The 20,628-nt window shown below is 39.3% G+C and overlaps 1 protein-coding gene across 1 annotated transcript in view; it reads left to right on the forward strand.

The window, feature by feature from the left end:
- The first annotated feature begins 398 nt into the window (after window positions 1–398).
- The window catches only part of ASIP (agouti signaling protein), a 32,961-nt gene continuing 12,731 nt past the window's right edge, over window positions 399–20,628 (forward strand). Inside the window, exon 1 of the mRNA XM_009892098.1 lies at window positions 399–474. The gene's annotated coding sequence lies outside the window, so the exon portion shown is untranslated. The remainder of the gene's footprint in view (window positions 475–20,628) is intronic.

The raw sequence follows: 20,628 nt of genomic DNA on the forward strand, positions 1-20,628 counted from the left end.
GTAACCTGCTGTCAAGACAATAACGAATACAGTCTTCAGGCTTTTGCTTTCAACTTTTAACAGCTGCCAACAGCAAAGGCACAACACAAGTAACCAACAGGTCACAGCTGCAGAAACATAGCTGTACGTAGTAGAACTAAATCATATTAACCGTTGCTTGCTCCTCTAGGAGTACACACTGAGTCTCCTCTGTCTTATGGACTTGATGTAGAAACTTTTATTGTGTAAGTACAAAGGGCCATGTGAACCGACAGCACTAGTCCCATTTCACATCGCACTGGAAAGTGGGGGGGGGGGGGAGGGGCACGGTAACCCTTTCAAAGTACCGCCCCTGCCAACGGGTCTTGGATATTCAATATAAGCAAGACCTCTCACATCTTAACCTTCAATCGGTGAATTAAACTTCTGATTTATATGAAAAGGAAGCCGAACCTGAACATTAAAAATACAGACAGCGGAAGGCCTATCAGAAAGGTATGTGGTAAATGCCTTTGGATGTCCCATTTCTAATGCAGCTAAAGAAAACGTGCGGAGCGCATCCTGCTGTCCCTTGCTGCCCTCAGGCTGATACTACAATGCCAGGGCGCCTAAATGCTAGTTACCTGCTTTCCTTACGGTGGTTTGTTTTTAAGAAAAATAGATCTATAGAAAGGCCTTAAAACCCGAGTTACCTAGGAAGCTCTAGATAAATCACAGGATTTAGCAGGATTATCTTCACTTGACTCGCAGAGGCATTTCTAGCAATGAGAAAAGCCAGAACTGCCAGTCAATGTACCGCGCTTCAGCTGTGCCTTTCAAATCTGCCTGGGAGTGCATTCTCCTCAGTACATGCCTGGGGTGAGTAAATTATTTGTTACTTACGTGGATCTTTTGCTTTTATTTATAAATGATTCATAAATTTATTTTCTTTACTGTTTTTCTAAATTACAACAAAATATTTCAGGAAGATAGAGCTCCAGCGAGAACTGTAGGTGTAATATGGGTTTGTTTAGCAAGGTAAAATGAAAATACAGGGACCAGAGAGATCTATGGTTTAAACACTCTGCTTAAACATACGCACACATAGATATACATCATCTACTTTAAAAATAATAGCAGTGGCCACTTGAAATGTGAAGGATAACAATGACTCACTAGTTTTTGTGAAATAAAAAAATTAATATATTGAAAAAGGAGACAACAAGTTTTAGTTAAATGAAAATATTAATTTCTGTAACTCTCCTTTACGGGCAAGATAGTGTTTTCTTTCTGCTTTTCAAGTTGTTTGCCTTTAGAAATTGTACAGTTACAACTTATAAATATCTCTTCATAAGAAACACACTTTTACTGCTTTTAGAGTTTTGTCCTGTACGGGCCTCAAATTCTTTCTATTATAGGGGAAAAAATAAGTAGTTTCTTTGTTGTGGAGAGTTAAATTTTGGGGTTTGTTTCAGGAGTGATTCATTGAATGTTAGATTGGGGTTTTTTTAAGCCATTTCCAAAATATTTTGTTGCCCTCTTCCAGTACTAGCAATTCTTATTCATAAACATTATATATTGTATATGTTCAGATTTATACAAGATGTTTTTATGATGTGCATAAAATTTTGAAACCTGTAAACACACTGATGATATTAACAAGGATCAGATGTCTGTTGCCTTTCTTGTCCAGAAAATAAAAAGGTGGGAGTTCTGACTATTTGAAGAATTTAATGAATAGTTCCTTAAATGTGATGCTTGATTTCATGTCCGTGCAGTTTTGTGGCTCTCGCACAAACGCTAAAGAAGTTTTATGCTTTAAGATTCATCCTAGCAAGTTTCCAAGAATGTCCACTCCTTTTGCTGAAGGAGGATGACAAGCTCAGATAATTTTTTGTAGGGCAATTAGATCAATAATCTTCATTTCTGGCAGCTTTAAGTTTTAAATAGTAGAAAATAGAAAAAAAAAGAAGAAAAATTTATTGTAATGCTGGTTTTGTGAGGGATTTTTTCACTCCCTTTCAAACCCCTTTGCAACAAAAAATGTACTGATTTATCTGAAAACATACAGTAGCACTACTGAGCACTGTCCAATACAAAATGTTGTTGCAACAGACAGACGTGTGGAAACATTAATTGAATAACACAGGGTACTTAAAATCCTTTTCTGTGTTTAGTTAGAAAGTAGATGTAGTAGAACAATTAAAATTCATTTAGGAGGTTCCAAGATACCAACAGCACAGCCTGTTTTAATATATCCTTCAATGTGCAGTAAATCACTAAGGTGTGAAAAACGTTATGACTGTAATGTGAATAAACAAAGCTATGAATGTAGAATGCAAATTAGCTATTCAATTAAATTACTATTTTTCCTCTCATGGGTTGGTCACAACTATCATTAGACCTTGTAATTTAAAATGCAAAGAATATAAGGATTCAACGGGAAAATATTGAAGCACTTCCCAAACCTCATTTTATGTATATAGAACATATGTATGTAGTGCATATATTTGACATTTTGAGGCATAGTCATGCGCCATGTATTAGCTTTGCAGTGATCATAAATACAGCAGGTACTTCAAAGAGTAACGAAAATCCCTTCCCTAAAAACATTTACAATTTAAAGTCCCGAATACCTATCACAGACATGATCAGAGCTGAAACAGATGTGACAAGTAGCCTATTTAGAAAATATTACTGGCGGTAATTAACGTATGTCTGCCACCTTTAAGTTTATGTCACTGTTGCCTCTTTCTTCCCTGTGTTATTCCTCACGTGTCATTCTGCTCTACCTGGTTAGCTCTTGCTGGCTTTGTTCTTCAGGCAAGCGAAGAAAACTTTTAACTAAGGACACATCCTCTAAAGTTTTACCTCTTATTTCTAGGAAAGCAGGAGCAAGCCAGAGAAGTTTATAACACAAATTTGAAACATTTAGCCTTCAGTTAAACCCCTTTCTGATTAGGTATGAAAGAAAAAAAAAATAATAATATTAGGATTAACTCTTCACGGGTTGTTGCCGTTAGTAAATAAACATCATGAAAGATGGTATGGATTATTATTTCTTTTAAGTCTTTCAATCAATACTTTGCCTAATATTGTTCCAATTGAAAAGCTCTGATGTTCACAATATTTCTGTGATCAATATACGCTCTATATTTCTCTTACCTGAGAAATAAAGCATTTGCGTTGCAAAGCAAAATTGCATTTCATATGGGTCACAACGTTCTGAAATGTAGGGCAATGGGTGAAGAAATAAGGTCAAATCTGGCTGAAAGGCTTTAAATTGTCATGAGAGGTAAAGAAAACTCACGTTATAAATTTGCCAGCAATGAAAAGGAATGAGAGGAGCTGTGGTGATAACGACCGTAGCATATCGACACGGGGGTGGGGGTGCCGGGTTTTTATGTTGCATGAACGCCGCAGTATATCCAGTACTAACCTGTAGCCCTGTGTGGATTTCACTCCTTTTGTCTGCTTCCAGTGAGATAGCAGTCTTTGATTCCTTAGATTTGAGGGTGGACCATGAAATACCTGACCACTCGAGCCTAAAGACAAGACATTCTTCTGAACTGACACAGTATAATTTTACCAAAACATACACAACTACTCACAATATTGCACTCAAAAGCAGAAATCAGGCTGATTTCACTTGCATCATTCACGTGTCACTTCTCCAAATGCTAAGGCTTCCCTGAAGTTCTCTAAGTATGCCCATCTTCTCCATCGCTTATTACATAAAAAAACTCTTTGTAGCAGCGCATCTCCCCAGACCTAGCAGCAAGAGATGTACCGCCGAAATAATAATGATCTTAAACTGCCTTCCACTGATTTTTGCAAAGCCAGGTGTGCCTAAAGCAGTATTTCTGAGATATTTGTTACATCTATTCCCATACACAAGCAAGAACTGGATCAGATATAATCTGTTTATCCAAGCGATCTGTTTCCAGGAGGGATCGGGACCTCATATTTAAGAGAATGAGAAACCTCATTGAGAGGTGATAGCCCTTCTAAGGAACTCTTCCATGGCTGGTTGTAGTGTTCGAACTTCATCCTATCATGATGTTTCAGACACTTCATTACTCTGTTAATAATTATTTTTATCCATTTTGTCATGTATGGATAAGAATCTATTTGCCTGTAATAATCTGTGCCTTTTTAAAAATATTAGGTATATTAGCTGCAAATTTCCACTCTGATGTTCCTTCTATTAAAACATTTTTGTTAGTTACCAGTTATTTCATATTTGCATTCCCAGACCTCATTGTATCTGAAAAATATAAAGTTTTCTAATCAGAAAATGTCTGATTAGATGTGTCATTGATTCAAATTCATCCAGAAAGCTTCTAAGAGTCTCAAAGTATGGAAACGCAGAAATACGATTTTGCTCAGACAGGGTTTCCCATCCTCACGCTGTATCGCTGCCCAAAGACATGCGTTATCTCTCCTCTTAGAAGCGAGCAGCAGTGCATTCATGTGAATTCTGTAACATTCCCTTCAGATTGTCCTTCCAGCAAATATGTCGTGATCACCTGCTGATATTAACATGTCACGGGAGCAGAGAACCTTCTTCCTACTAAAACCAGTGACAGTCTTGCAAATAACAGCAACTTTTATTTAAGCTGGGCTTGTCACTTTCTTATTCGTATATTAGAAAAAACAGCTGAAGCCAAGTTGCAACTGTTTTCCGAACAGCAATGGTTTCCCAATAAAGGCATTCGTAACTGAGGGGAAAATAAATAAATAAATTAAAAGTCTTACATGCTCGCACTGTAAAAAATGTGGCAAATCAAGGATGGATCAGGCTGCTTTCTGTCACACAAACATAACTTCAAAAGCAAAGAGACGTTGCCGAGAGGAGTCTGGTCTCATATACCCATGAAAGACATCAAATCCTACTATAAGGCAGCTAAAAAATATGATCTGTAACTATCCACAGCCTATTCAACGGACTTTGCAGATGATGGGTGCACACTGATCCTTGTCTGAATGGCAAACAGACCACGTAGATATCCAGATCCTTTATGGGAACAGGAGAAAAACGCCTTCTCTTGTCTCATCCCAGTCCTCGGGCAACTAATGACACCTGCAGGAAGATGTGCGTGTGAGGAGGGCACCAGGCACAGGTAGGAGGGAGGCGTGAAAGAGTCAGGGTGTCACACAGCGGTACGTGTTGGGGATAACAAACAGTGATGAAGGGTATGGTGAGGGAGCCAGAAGAAATTACGAGGTGATGGAGAGGATGACGAAATAGGGGGCATTGACAGAGAGCAAAAAAAACATGGATAATAAATAAAAAAAAACAGGTAGATAAAGGAAAGACATAAAAGAGAGCCTGAAAACTTATCAAAGAGAGGAAAGGGAAACAGTCACATAGAAAAAGAAGTGTGGAAAAACAAATGTCATAGAACAGTATGTTCATGAGACAGTACAGAAGAAGAGGAAGAAAAGCCAAGATGTGCCAACTATGGAACGAAGGAAGAAACAAGGGGAAAAAAGGAAAGGCGAAATAAATAAGGGTGTTTTTTTTGTAAACTTGCAACAATAGAAATCACAATGAGCCAAACAGGGAGAAAATGAAATGCTGACTGAGATCAGAGAAGAGAAAGACACACAAATGCGCACACACACCAGATTTTTCACAAGGCTACAATAGCTGGTACTGTGAATGCAAACCAGCCCTCCTGCATCATGTCTGACAACCTAAAACAGTCTCCAGAGTGACAGCTGAGTTTCATTTCAAAGCAGCACAGAACAAATCCCTGGGATTTCTTTCTTTTTTAAATGAGAAAATTAATTGCATCCCATAAATGTCTACAATATAAGGAGATGTAAATTTGGTGCCTCAAGGCTAGAAGTTAAGAGCAGAATTTGTCCCTAATTCAGATAACAGCAGTGACTGAAAAAAAGATTTTCCTTTATGGGAAATTTTGACTAAGTTATTTTTTATTTCAAATGGGAAAAAAAAAAGATAAACTCGGAACGTTTTGAAATTGAACATTTGAAATGGAATAAGAAAAGCATTTTCAAAAAGAAAGGAAATTGCTGATGCTGTAAATTCCCCTGCAGATATCAGCACATAAAGTTTTGTAATTGAAATTCTTTCAATTGGAAAATTTGGTTGCTGTTAAAGTTCTTCATGTGATAAATGTCAATTTTAACAACTGAGAACATTCCGGCCCTCCAAAACTCAACCAGTTCTACCGCTAAGCGTGCCACTTCACATTCATCACCCAACAAAAGTGAAGCAACACAAGCAGAGAGCAACAAGGGAAAAACATCTGTCCTTTCAAAAGCCTCAGAAATATTTTATGTTTATGCAAGCCTGTCTCCCTCCCGCTGTTCTAGGTTTCTTCTCAGAGCTATTCTGAGAAGGTACTCGGAGCACCACACAGTTATTTTTGCTCATCATGTTCGTCTCCATCTGGTCCCTCAAACATTGCTTCTCACGCATCTCAAGCACGTTCAGGTAATTCACAGAAGACACATTTTTTCCCCCCCGACATTTCTGGTTGCGGGACACGTCCTTCCTTCATGTGGGATCTCCAGTGGTGGGTAATCCCTAAGCAGTCCAGGATCCAAGCTAACGCTCTGGATGCTGTTTGGAAAAGCATAGGCTAAGCACTGAGCATTTCCTTTAGCAGGAACAGAGATCCCCAGATGTTCTGCGATATAATTTTGCTCATATATTAACACCAAACGTGATAGCTCCTGAAAACCTTTTGGTCTTTGCTATATTTGCCTGTAACAACAGCTGAGCAACATTCAGACTGGATTTAGTTACTTAATTTGATGTCACAAAATTTAGGTAAGGTTATCTACACACATCTCAACTCAAATGGGGAAACTAACTTCCAGTTAGACATTCAAAGGATTGCAAGCAGAACGGCCTATGCGCACACACTTCCCCCAAATATCCCCATCTTCCATGGTATGAGTCATATTGTTACATGTATGCTTAACAAATAACTAATTATCTGTGTAATACCCGGCTGAGTCCTTGTACGTTTCTGCTGGCTCACAAAGCACGGAGGTTGGCCACAAATGTCTGGTTTCCCATTAAAAACTTAATTCCTGATCGCATCTTCTCCCTATTCCTGGCATACTACAGCAGCACGCATCTTAGGAAAGAACATTAAAAGAGTGTAACAAATGTGCGGCTTACTTAGCTCTTCTACCGCGTAATGATGTAAACATTCAGTTCTTAATTACTACATCTTTGAAGGCACTTACACATTTTCATTTGACAATATCAGGGCAGCGAATGGAAAAAAAACATCTCTTTTTGCAACAAAATTTGAAGAAACATCTTGGATGCAGAAAGTTTTCTTTGATTTATAAAGTTATTCAGTTTGAAGCAAAAAGATGTGAACAGCCCTTGTTCACCCTGGTGGAGCTTCATTTAAATGCTGAAAGACTATATTAGTGCTATCAGTTTACTACAGTAGTAACACCCCTCAGCATTGTATTTACATAGTGATATTATATGGTTATATAAGTTTTCTGTGAAAAGCTGATTTTTGGTCAAATTTTATTCTCCAACTCTGATAGTCTCCATGGAAATCTGGAATTATTGCATCATGACTTAAGTAAAACTACTTTAGACATCTGTCTCTGCGAAAAAATGACCTTGAATCAGGAAAACACACAAGCCCATGGTCACATTGAACTGCCTGAATAACTTCCCTTGCTTTAATAGACTACCTACCTACTTAAAGCACAGTTATGTGCTTTTTGTCCCCTCAGAGTCTTACTGTTCATATTTGTGTCAAATCCTTTTTTAAATTGTATGACCATGGTCTGTTCATTGTTCTGTTTCACTATGGAAGAGGAGAACCGGAGCGGTAACACTGGAAAGGTAAAACCCCAGTACAAAAAAAATGGAGAAAATCATTTTTAATGGAGGAAAGAAAAAAAAAAATAATTAAATCAGCCCACTTACGGAATATACATACAATGCTGCTAGCAACAGGAGTTTCCTAGGAAATCAGTCATCCAGGACAATCACAAGAGCACGGTATTTTAAACTAAGCAAATAAATGGCCTGAGTCAGTGAAGAGTTGGGATAACTTACTTGAAAGAAACAGTCTGCCATATCTTCGTTCCCTCTCAGAAGAAATCTGTGATTGAATAGATGGCAGCTGAAAGACTTCAAATATGGCAAAACGTACAGTATGTTCTAGACAGCACTCAAAAAAAAAAAAAGCAACTTCACAATCTGCTAGTGCCTTGAATCGGAAGTAGTAAAAAAATAATTAAGTTTTAAACTTTTGATGTTTACAAAATTTTCCAGTATGTGGGTTGTGAGGAGTCATTCCAACTCCAAAGCAGCGATTCTCATGGCCCCACGTTTTTTGTAAATGTTTCCAGTCCTGTAAAGTCAGCTCACAGTACCTTAGGATTGTCTTTCTCACCTAAACTACCGCATTTTGGGAGGCCTACAGAGGAAAAAAAAAATAATAATAAAAAGACCTCCCAAAAGAGGTATTTTTTTTCCAACCCAGGACATATCCTGATGAGATCCTGAGGGAACAGGAAAAAAATGTCTTTATAACAATAGATTTGTAACCACGCAGAGAAATGCAAAGGGACTGCAGTCCTATTTCGCATCAGGGCCTTTCCCCCCTCCATCATCTTTTATCATATGAATACTCTTGAAGCTGTTAAACCAAATTTGAGCGTTCAGCTTCTAAAAACCCATCGACGCTTTGTCATTTATTCCAATCTAAAACTTTTCGTGCCCTAGGCTGCAAACACGAGACGTCTTGTCAGCAGCTAAATAGCTTAACGATTACTTATTTCTATCTATCCCCTCACACAGAACATAACCAAGTAGGCATAAAAAAAAAAAAACCCTTCATGCCACACATGACACGCACATGGCTGTAAAATAGCCAACAAAAATTATTAATATACCATTGAAATGTATAATTAAACCCTTGAAATTATAAAAGGACACGATATGTTGCGAATAATTGTGTCCACATTCTGGAAAACTCATCTGGTTTTTGTACCCACCGTTATCAAGCTTAAGAAAAAAGCCGTTCCTCCTCTATGTTCTTACTTTTAGTTGCTCCACAGAACTATATCATTGGAGTGGAGTTAATCAATGAAAAACTCCGCTATTCCCGTGCTGAGGAAACCGCTGAGGAGCTGCTCGTGCATGTGCCCAGCATTTATAATGATCCTTCTAGGGAGCGAGCCTGCCAGATACGGAAACTTGCAGTAACCAGCCCTAAACAAGCACTAAAGAGCACAAGAATTTTATTTTATTTTTTTAATTGGCACATCTTTTCCGTTGTTCCCCTCTTATGTACCGTTTTTCTACCTGAGCGACTAAAAAAACTAGCTGCCATCAACCAAAAATATCCCTGTCTGAAAACTGCTGGATCGGGTCTGTCCCTATGGTTTTGAAATGGGGAGAAAAAGGAGGGGCTGAGGGTCAACTTCCCACCAGATTTTTTTCAGAGCAACAGTGAAACAGAGAAGGGGGAGAAGGGGGGGGGGGGGGGGAAAGCACTGAGAAAAAGCAGAAATTCAAGTAGAGAAGAATAGACTGTCCATCCTCGTTACAATTTTGTCAGCTAAAATTTAGGAAATGCTTCTGCATCACTTTCGGGAGGAGGTGATATTTAAAAGCAGGCTGCTCAGCCGTCAAATGGGAGTACAAACAACTCCAAAAGCTTTGCCTATATTCTCTGCAGATCGGAAAAACAAGGGAGACCAGCTGCATTTCGTTAGAGCCTGATGAATAGGACAACAGCTTACTGTTTCGGTAGGACCAAAACATTTAACCTCTTCTACAGTGCATTTAACTTCCACTGCGTTGCTTGAACTTAAAAACTCGTGTTTTACTGCTACATGGCACTGGAGATATTTGTCTTCCTTTACGCTCGAATGGTCCTGCAAATCTATCTCACTGGTCTGGGAAGCAGTAAAGTTTTAAAACTCTCTTTACTTTGGTATTTTACCTTTTTGCTCTTCTGAATTTATTTGCTCCAGTTTTCTGTTCAACTTCAAATACTCCTTTTTCGGTGTTGCCCGCGATTTAGATTGTTTCGATTCTGTTTGATTTATCTGGCTCGTTGATATTTTGGTGCAAATTTTGCTTTTTAGTTTAGTCTACTAGCACCTAAGTTTTTTTCTGAAATTATTTTAATTAGCTCTATACAATCTATCATTGCGTGATTTTAATGTTAACAAGGTACATTTCCTAAGCTGGGTTTTTAAACTGCTTCAATTGGGTAGCTAAATTATTTCCAAGTGAGGTAAATAAAATTATTATGTAGTACTGACATAAAATCTTTATTTACCTGAAGCTTTTATAACTCCTGAAAGATTTTAAGGGTTTAGATTTTATTTGATTTAGATTTGGTAATATTTCTCTTCAAACCTAGGACTGTAATTTTTTCTGATTTGCCCTGTAAATTCTCTCTATAGCGCATCACAAAAAAGTAATTCTAGGCTACACGTATCCAAGTGTCTAATCTTCTGCTGGTATTCAGAATATTCTATAATTTTGTGCAAGTTTAGCAAACGGTTGCTTTACATAGTTAACAAGATAAGAAATTGAGAGAGTATTTACGATCACGGTTTGTAATACCAGCATTTTTCTTCCAACCTACATTTCTACAGCACTTCTATCAATTTTGTAGTGATTGCAGTCACTAGAAAATTAACAGTAAAATTGTTCATTTTATTACATTTGTTATTTTCCCAAATGGATGCGTTAGCATTTTCCATATTTTTGTCTACTGCCCCCCCCTACTTTACATATCTTTGTATATTATACAGCTCGCTCTTTCTTTTGACTTTCAGCCACATGATGAAAGCAATTGATAGCTCATCATGTTCTAAAGTGCCTTTGTTGCTTTGCCGGCACTTTCATAGTTTATGGGCCATCTTCTTAATATCAGAAACACTTCTGATAGAGACAGGAAGGGTTCTTTAGAGGCGTTATTTGGCTGTAGAGTCTGCCCACCTCCCCCATTACAGTTGCATGTGTTTTATTTAGATAGTTTGAAGTTTCTGCAGTCTACATTGCGGGCAGTTTTAGCCTCTCTCATAAAGGTCTTTTGAGACTGTTTGGGGAGGGGGGTATTTTTTATTTTTTTTTCCTCAGGCATTGTGTCCCCTGAAATGCAAAAGGGATATTTTTTTTTTAAATAATGTCTCTTGTTTAGCTTTCCAAATGCCAAAGTTGCACTATGCTATGCATCTCCCAATTTACAGAAGAAAAAAAAATCTTTTTTCTCCATTAAAGCAGGCTCAGAAAGCCTTCACGTGCTTTCTAGCCCAAGTGCAGAAATACACAAATGACCACAGAGAGGGAAGATAAAGAGTGGAAAAAAGTTACTTTTCTTGTACATGGAAAAATAGCAATTCACTGAAAACTGAAGGAGGATTTTGCCAGCTTCAATATAGGTTTTTATCTTCAGTATTCCCTTTAATCTGTAATTTATGAACAGACTCATAAGCAGAACTACACGCATGAATTAGCCCCCAGTATTTTGCACAGTAAAGACCTACTAAAACTCTTGACTAGCTAGATAGTTAACACCTTGTTGATTAATTGTGCATGCTCATGCAGTATACACATTTGCATAGAAGAAATATTGCATAACTTTTTTTTTTTTTTTAAAAACAACATTTCTTAAAACCAGCAAATTTAACAGAAAAACCCATGGACTTCTTGAATAGCATTTGCTTATGAAATTTGTTTTTCAAATCAGTTTCCAGTATTTCTATTTCCAGTTTTCTTTGACTCAGGGGGGTTAAAATTTTATTTAATTGATTCAGTTTGAGTTACAAGGAAGTAGAAGGCAGCACTGAACAGAGCTCTATGCAGGAAGCACTCTCTGAGCCTTTTTCATTTGCTTCTCTCTGCATTTTTAAATGCTCGTGCCATGGAAAAAAAAAAAAACATCCGAGCTGCATTCTCTTAGGAAGACATTATGTTAATAACAGTGTTTAATTAAGCATTTCAAATCCATTCAACAGGATAATTTTAACTGTTTTGCAAAACATTAAGTGTGTTTTCATTCTGTCAATAGAAGTACCCCAGTTAAAAATGTCCAAACTGAGCGTATGCATATCAGCCTGTTTCTGTTCTTCTCGCAGAGTACACTTTTTAGTGGATTTTGCCATGTACTATTTGAAGGTGTCTATAACTGAGGTATTTCCTGAACCACTGTAAAGCATCACTGAAATAAGGAGCTGCGCTCAGAGCAGCTGCAGGTCCCATATGCAGCTGCTGATGGCAGCAGGTACGTTGTTTTAGGGGAGACTCTCTGGGAAGGCTGCAGCTGGCAGCAACACCCATGTTTCTTTCGGGGGGGGCAATACACTTGCTTTAAAGAAAAATTATAAAGGTGACCGATCCCACCATGGGGAACCATCCACAATGACCCACGATGAATTGTGACATATGGTAAAATGAAATAAAGCTCTGTGCTGAGCAGGTCTGGTTCACTCCTGTGATCGGTTAAAGAATCCATACAGACACCTTTCTAAGCACAAACCATGCAAAATCTACAAAGACTTATCCTATCTTCCCCCCCCGCTTTCATACAAAGTGGCAAAGAAGTAACTTCAGGCAGATCATCTGAAAGCAATATACTTTGTGTTTCAGGGGACACAATGCATGGAAAAAAAAAAAAAAAAAAGGTACATTGCAGTTACTACATATTCTATATATGTATCGCTAAATAATATCTATGTGGATATTATTTAGGGATTCACCCTGAACTTTTTATTTGGTTTGGGTGGGTTTTTTTGTTGTTTTGGATTTTTTTTTTTTTTTAATTTGGGTTTTGGAACGGGCTGCTTCAGTATGTCTGACTCAAAGCCTGACACTCTAGAGATAAATACAATTTATTTTCTTTTCCTAGGGCTAAAGAGGTTTCAGAGATCTCAGGATTTTTAAAAAAAAAAGGAAGAAAAAGAGAGAAACAACACACTTTGAAATAAATACATAGAGAGGTAGCTCAAGTTGGTAAGAAAACTGTAGTGCCATAACTGTAAGAGCAACGTCTTTGTCTCCAGGATTATCAGTGAGAACTATGTCCCCAGCATGCCCTCGCTGAAGTGAGCATCCACACTCCTGGCACAGATTCAGAGACTTCTAAGATCATAAACAAAACTGAAGGGCTAATCATTGGTTAGCACATAACATAGGCAAGGATCTAATTTCCATCAATTCTGCTTGGAATTTGTATTTCTTAATATATAATATATGTATTTTTTACTAAGTTTCTATAGTAGAAAATGCATATCAGCCTTTGCATAGATATAAAAATGTAACTGTTAGTAAGCCAGAATAGTCTTGATCTTGGAAGTGTTTCAGGCCTGGCTTCTAACTCTGGTGACTTCATCTCATTATACCTTTGTCATAGAATCACAGAATCATAGAATGGTTTAGGTTGGAAAGGACCTTAAAGATCATCGAGTTACCCCCCCCCTGCCATAGACGGGGACACTTCCCACCAGCCCAGGTTGCCCAAGGCCCCGTCCAGCCTGGCCTTGAACACCTCCAGGGATGGGGCCTCAACAACTTCTCTGGGCAACCTGCTCCGGTGCCTCACCACCCCCAAAGGGAAAAACTTCTTTCTAATGTTTAATCTAACCCTGCCCTCTTCCAGTTTATAGCCATTCCCCCTCATCCTGTCACTACATGCCCCAGTAAAAAGTCCCTCCCCAGCTCTCCTGGAGCCCCTTTAAGCACTGGAAGGCCACAATAAGATCTGCCCGGAGCCTTCTCTTCTCCAGGCTGAACAGCCCCAATTCTCTCAGCCTCTCCTCATAGGAGAGGTACTCCAGCCCTGGGATCATCCTCGTGGCTCTCCTCTGGACACTTTCATCTTGCTTGAAAACCCTTCTGTCACCCCGTCCTCCCTCCATCCCTGGCGGGTATGTTCAGGAACTGAGACACTCTATAGTTTCTCTTTGATATTAAAGAGCTTGAGCTTTGAGAGCTCTTTTGAGACATACTTTTCCATTCCTTTGATCATTTTTATGGTTTATCCAAACTCTTTCCACTCAATTATTGGTGTTGTTGGAGTGTCTTCCAGAAATAGCCATACCAATCTCAAATGAATATTCTCTCTCTTATTGAGGTTGGTCCTATTCTCTCATTCAAGAAACACATTAGCACTTTTGACAGCAGCGTTACACTGTGAGCTCCCTTCCACCACAACTCCCAAACCCTTTTCAGTCACTGTTTTCCAGAACGTCATTTCCCATCCCGAGTGTACCATATTCATTATTTTCTTAGATGTTTGCCCATAATTTTTTCATTCTTAGAATGAGTCTTGTTTTCCTATAGGTAGTTTATCAATTAACACATATCTTCCAGACATTTGTCTTCATCCTTATTTCCCGCTTATGGGTCACACATGTATTTCCCTTCTTCCATGAAGAAAGCTGTGCCTCACAGCACTGTGTAGACAGTCCAGCTCTCTTGTTGATCTTGCACAGATATCCACGCCTGCTCCGACATCTTTCTTCCATATGGCACACAATGTCAGAGTCACTGATGCCAGGTTTTTCCACACACAGACAAGAAAATTGCAACCAATATTATTCATATTTTCTATTTCCTCATTTCTAGATGGGCCACGTAAGTGCAACATTCATTTGCATTAAGTAGCTGCAAACTTTAATGGCTCCAACTGTTATTATTTGCCCACGCCACAGGATAACACAACCTTGCCCAGATGTGGAAGGACTGTCCAGAAACCTCCATTTCTCCCCCTAGCCATCAGTGACCACACCAGAAAGGTCTCCCCTCCCCCCATTCAGCACTTTCTCAGCTGTGGCAGGCCAACATGTGTCACCAACATGCAAGTGGTACCTTCGAGCAGAATTTAGGCTTATTACCAGACAAAGATTACCACGAGTCAGAACCCTCTAGTTCAGCATGTCAAGGATATGGGCAAGCAGAAGAGTGGGATGTTTAGAAGTTCTGTTACACACAGAAAACAAATAAAAGACTTATTATTTAAATTTAGCCTTTTAGTCATAACCCCTTAAGGTTTCCCTTTTGCAGGTCCTTCTGCCATCAGCTAAGGAGGAATTCCTGCCTTCTCCGTGGCATCCAAGGGAAGCAGGGAGCCCCTGAGTAGGCATCTCCCAGCTCTTCCCCAACCAGCTGAGCCCAGATCACACCTGCCCTGTAGCCTCACGCACGGGCAGCCAAACGTCCAGAGTTGGGAAGAGGGTGCAGACCTGGCTGGTGCGCTCAGGGCTCCAACAGCTTCTCAGAGCTTAGAATCATAGAATGGTTTAGGTTGGAAAGGACCTTGAATATCATCGAGTTCCCCCCCCCCTGCCATAGACAGGGACACCTCCCACCAGCCCAGGTTGCCCAAGGCCACGTCCAGCCTGGCCTTGAACATCTCCAGGGATGGGGTCTCAACAACTCCTCCGGGCAACCTGTTCCTGTGCCTCACCACCCTCAAAGTGAAAAACTTCTTCCTAATGTTTAATCTAAACCTGCCCTCTTCCAGTTTATAGCCATTCCCCCTCGTCCTGTCACTACATGCCCTAGTAAAAGGTCCCCCCCCAGCTCTCCTGTAGGCCCCCTTTAGGGACTGGAAGGTGGCAATAGGATGTCCCTGGAACCTTCTCTTCTCCAGGCTGAACAACCCCAACTCTCTCAGCCTCATATATAACATCCTGGACTGATCACCAAGTCTGATCACCACAGCTGTACCCCATCTTCGATGCATGTACTACACAGTAGGAACCTCTACCAACACCACATCTCCTATTACTCACTTTGCTTTCCATCCACTGCAAATAGGTATCATATGGCACTCAGCACTTCTTCTGGTTCCATTACCTTCACTGTGGAAATTCTCTGTCCTCTGACTTTCAAGCAAGTCACTTAAAATAAAATCACTTTCTGTGTTTTCCTGCTAAAAAAAATTCATTTTACCATCAGGTATAAATCTACCGGTGTGCTTATTCATCATATTGCCATCACCTCCTGAAGGATTACCATTGCCCAAAGGATTTCTGAAACTAATACGCTATCAGCCTCCACCAGTTACAGGTCAAATATCTCATAACTTATCTCCTATTTAAAAAAAAAAAAAATAAAAATTCACCTCTTAAATGTCTTGATTGTAGCATAAAAGCCAATTTGTTCCTGAATGTGCAAGTAGAACAAAATCTAAGACAACAGAGGCTTTATAGTGTATACAAATAGGAAATCTTACACATCCATGTCTGTAAAGCCTGTATCTAGTTGTGCCTAGGAAGAGAGTAGAAGGACATGTCAAAAAAGTAAAGCTTCTTAATCAGAACAATGTGTAAGCTCTTACAGGATAATAAGAGGATATGTATTTCATACAGTTGTTTTTCTGGAAAGTGAACCTAGAGCAACAATAGTTTCACAGCTTCCTCTTTCCTACAGTCTTCAAAGATAGACACTTTGCCGGTTTCCCATCTTCTGAGAACACGCTTGTCTTCCTAGAGGCAGTTCCATAGAGCTGGAAAGAGATTTTAATTATATTTCTCCCAAATGAGCTAGGACTTAAACACGCAGGAAATGAGGGACAGCCCAGAACACTTAAAGAATGCTTTATGAAGCGCTTTAAATCCCAATACAAAGACAGGAGTACACTTTTAAACAACTAAAGAGTCCTGTCCCTGAGCTCCAAACAACCTGAGGACCAGGAGAACACTGCTCCAAAGCAATTTGAAAACAATAAAATAGTCTAAGAGGTTGATGTTAGGGAAAATATATCAGAAGACTAGAAATATTTAAAAACAAGAAGCAAAATGATGACCTGTGGCAGGCAGATCCAGTTCCAAGTAGGGCCTGTAGAGTGCACTGGAGATAAGCCCCCCTAGTAACACTATACATCTATTACATAACATATGACCTGCACTTAAACCAAAAATAGCACAGAAAAGGCAAAAGTTTCCAAAAAAAAATTATTCCATTCAGTAGTGGGATAAAACCAGATATTAAAAACACTTTACCTTCTCCCAGTCCATCAGAAGACAGGTACGAGAGTTGTTTTAAATCAAATAGTCCAAATAACTTGCCACAAAGCATTTAATACGCTGGCTGATGAGCAGGGACCTTCTCATCACTGAGATGCGCACTCAGCATTGAACCACAGGACCACTCCTTCCCCCTGTGGTCCCTAAGGCAGGAATCTAGGATTCCTTCTGTAATTGGTGGACTGATTGATTGATCAATTGATCCACCCACCCACCCACAGCCCCATGGTTTCATCCCATACTGGTGGAACCAGTTGCTCCCTGAGGGAAGGCTAGATAACCAGTTTAAATTAGGTGCTGTTAAGCTGCTGAAGCTGGCTGGAAAGATCATTTTCACTGAGACATGGAAGAGACAGATAATTGTCAATAACTTAAATGGGTATGTGGGCAATAAGGCCATTATATGTGCATTGGCTTGGCTCAGATCCCAGAAAAATTCTGGAGTAGAAAATAAGAACTTGTTTAAAAATAACTAAAGTGGAGCAAGGAAGTTATTTGGGATCAGCAAGGTCTCTAAAGGAACCCTACCTCTGCTTCTAATGAAAAATTAGAAAACTGAACAGAAGAGCCACATAGATAACCGAAGTACTGGGAGAAAAGTAATTTATACTTGGTAATTCTATGGGCTCAACTTGTTCACCTGAGCTGGGAGACTATTAGGAAGCTACCTGCTCATCCAAGCACCTCTCAGGAGAGGGGGGAAAAAAGGAAAACAAAGGCATTTTCCACAGCGAAGAGGAAGGTTTAGAAGGATTCAGTTCCTAGAAATTGAAATAAGATAAACTGAGAGTAACAAATTACCAGACACTTTATCACTTGGTTTAATTAAGAATTAAGCAGTGGGATGCAGGCAGGGTCTATAGCCCGACATACAAGTCAGACCATATGATCACAATGGTCTTTTTCTGCTTTTGTAAGCCTGTAGCTTCATTACAGCTTTGCTCTGTCCTAGATATTTGGCAGCACATTGTTTATCCAGGGGCTTCTGGCTACTTTCTCAAGAGCTCTTCTAAATCATCAGTTCAATAGTCACTTCTCAATCCATTGTAAACACACAGTAACAAGCACAATAGCTCTGTTACAGGCAGTATCCATGAAACAATTTACAAGAACCACATCATTCATACCGGTCACTACAAACAAGCATAAAAATTATTGATTCCCTGTGCCTTTTCCACTTGGGTAGAACAACAGCTCCCATCATTCAGAGTTGCTTCTTTTGACATTAGTTGTGTCTAAGTATTCCTATTATTACAGTCTATTTTTAGTTTTAAAATTCACTCCATCCTCAATTCTGGCATCTAACATCTGGGTGAAAAGTGAGACAAGGATCCAAGCCTTTGCTTCATCTGCACCATCTCACTGGGTAGTTTTTAAGAGGGTGTAGTTTTGTCTGGATTTGGAGTTGCTTTTTTTAAGCTGTGTTAGTTTTGAATAGGAGAAGTGGCATAGCAGACCGACTGACAGACAGATGTCTAATTCGTTCCGAAATATCTCTGACTTTGGAGATGGAATAATTATCTTCAGGCAAGCTATCCCGGTGCTTCCCTATCCTGCACATTGGAAAGGTTTTCCTTATGTCTCATCCTAACCTTTTCTCACGTAATTCAAACCTCTGTTTATTGTCCTGTCCATCCCGAACAAAGAACGCAGTGCCTGAGCCGACAGGGGTGGCTCCGAATGAGCTACAGAAGGGAGGAGAGCAAGCAGCGTAACTCATAGCAAGTTATAGGAACTGTGATTGACAAGTTTAGCTTCTAATAGGACTCTTCCTTTTTAGTCCAAACATAGCTGATCTCCAAACCCAGTGAGTTTTGGCTTCCAGCTGCCATAAAGAGTGATTCTCACCCTTTGTACCATCTATGATGGCACAGTGGACTCAGCTGAAGATCCTCAAGATTGAAATTTATTTTCTTCCTTTTCAGCCCAACTGAGCTCAAATGGTTTTGGTCTAAATAACATGATATATGGCCTAATTACAGGGGTTTTGATAGATGAGGGTAGCTGCAGAGGGAAAAATAAATGCAGGGTGGTTTGAAAGAGTCTGTGCTGAGCTATCCTCTCACTTACAGACACGCACAGAGAGTCAAAAATTACTGCATTCATATATATCTACAAAAATAATACACACAGCCTCTGTAAATCGGGGATTTTAAATATATACAAGCCCAGTTATTCCTGTCATTGCATAGTCCTGCACATGGCAAATCTCTTTCGATTGTCTGTGGGCCTTGTTTCTCCTTCTTAACTGCTCTGTAGTCATCAAGAAACCCCAAGCGGTTTGAGGTCATAAGAAGGGTTGATGCAGTCCGGACGACTTCACAGCTGCATCTGTGTGGATGGTTATCAGACACAGATAAAGGAAAGGATCAACTTTCTTCTGTTGATCAAATTATGACTATTCTTAACAGGAGTAGACTGCAGAGGATGTCATCAGTTTCATAGTGATGCTTTTGAAATATATATGCATGATGTGACATACTCAAAGGTATGAAAGCTGTAAAGCCTCCTGCGTTTTTTGTTGACCCAAACTTTGAGCACACAACCCATATAGAATTTGAGCACCGCAGTCCTCCAGGATTTGAGGACTTGAAGGGATGACTGTTATGTTATTCTTTGTTTAATGAAGGAACAGGTAACATGAGACACAAGAAGAGTAAAGCTTATATCTTAAGCAATGACATTTTGTAATCATTTTATTAGTCTTTGCTGGCATCCTTTCTAATTTAAATGCATTTTTGCTCCACATGGGTAACCAAAATTGGACACAATACTCTAAATGAAGATCAGTATCCTGCCCACAAAATTAAGTGCTTTCATATTTCTGTTACAAATACTTCTCTTGATACACCCTAGAATTGAATTTGCTAGTTTGCTTTTTTCACAGCTGCATCACATTGTCACTCTTGGTCATGCTGTGAGCAATACACCCAGTTCTTCCCCTTCTATCATTTGAAATCCAGAAGCCATTAACTTCAGAAATTTTTTTGCTCTCAAGCTTGAGTGTTTGAACTTGGGCTCTGCACTGTTGCATCTCATCCAGTTTCACTGCTTCATTCCTCAGGATTATCCAGCTGGAGATGATGAGGAAAAGGTAGGGAAACAATGAAAGAGTGCAAAAGGAAAAAGAACTAAATGCATGAAAGGCAAGAGAAATTTGTCTAAGGGAAAGTCTGCATCAAAAGCAACAGGGCACAGCGGGTCGCTGAAAATGAATGAAAAAAAAAAGGCAGAACCAGAAAACAGAAATAAAAGGAGTGAGGAGCAAGAAGGATAGACTGAGTTCAATAACATAAAAAAAAAAAGTTGAAGTTAAAATTGCACAGAAACTTAACGTACCACATCAAACACTACAGAATTCTCTCTGGTGCACTTATCTCTGTACAACATACACAACTCATTTGAGCAAACCAAGTGTGGTTTTGGTACAGAGAAACTAAAGAAAAGACAGCGTCCCTTGTGCTCAGCCCCTAGAGCTGGGCATGAAAAAAATAAATATACAAAAGACCAGAGATAAGAGTCTGGAAGAAAGAACAAAGAGGAATGAGAATGAACTGAGAGAAGCCCTCCAACGCCACTTGCCAGTTTGACTTTGGTCAATAGTATTTTACAGCCTTGTTTTCAATTTAAAGGAGAAAAGAAGCAGAAATTTGGATGTAA

This window comes from Charadrius vociferus, unplaced genomic scaffold, assembly GCF_000708025.1.
Source record: "Charadrius vociferus isolate BGI_N301 unplaced genomic scaffold, ASM70802v2 scaffold409, whole genome shotgun sequence".
NCBI classification, from domain to species: Eukaryota; Metazoa; Chordata; class Aves; order Charadriiformes; family Charadriidae; genus Charadrius; species Charadrius vociferus.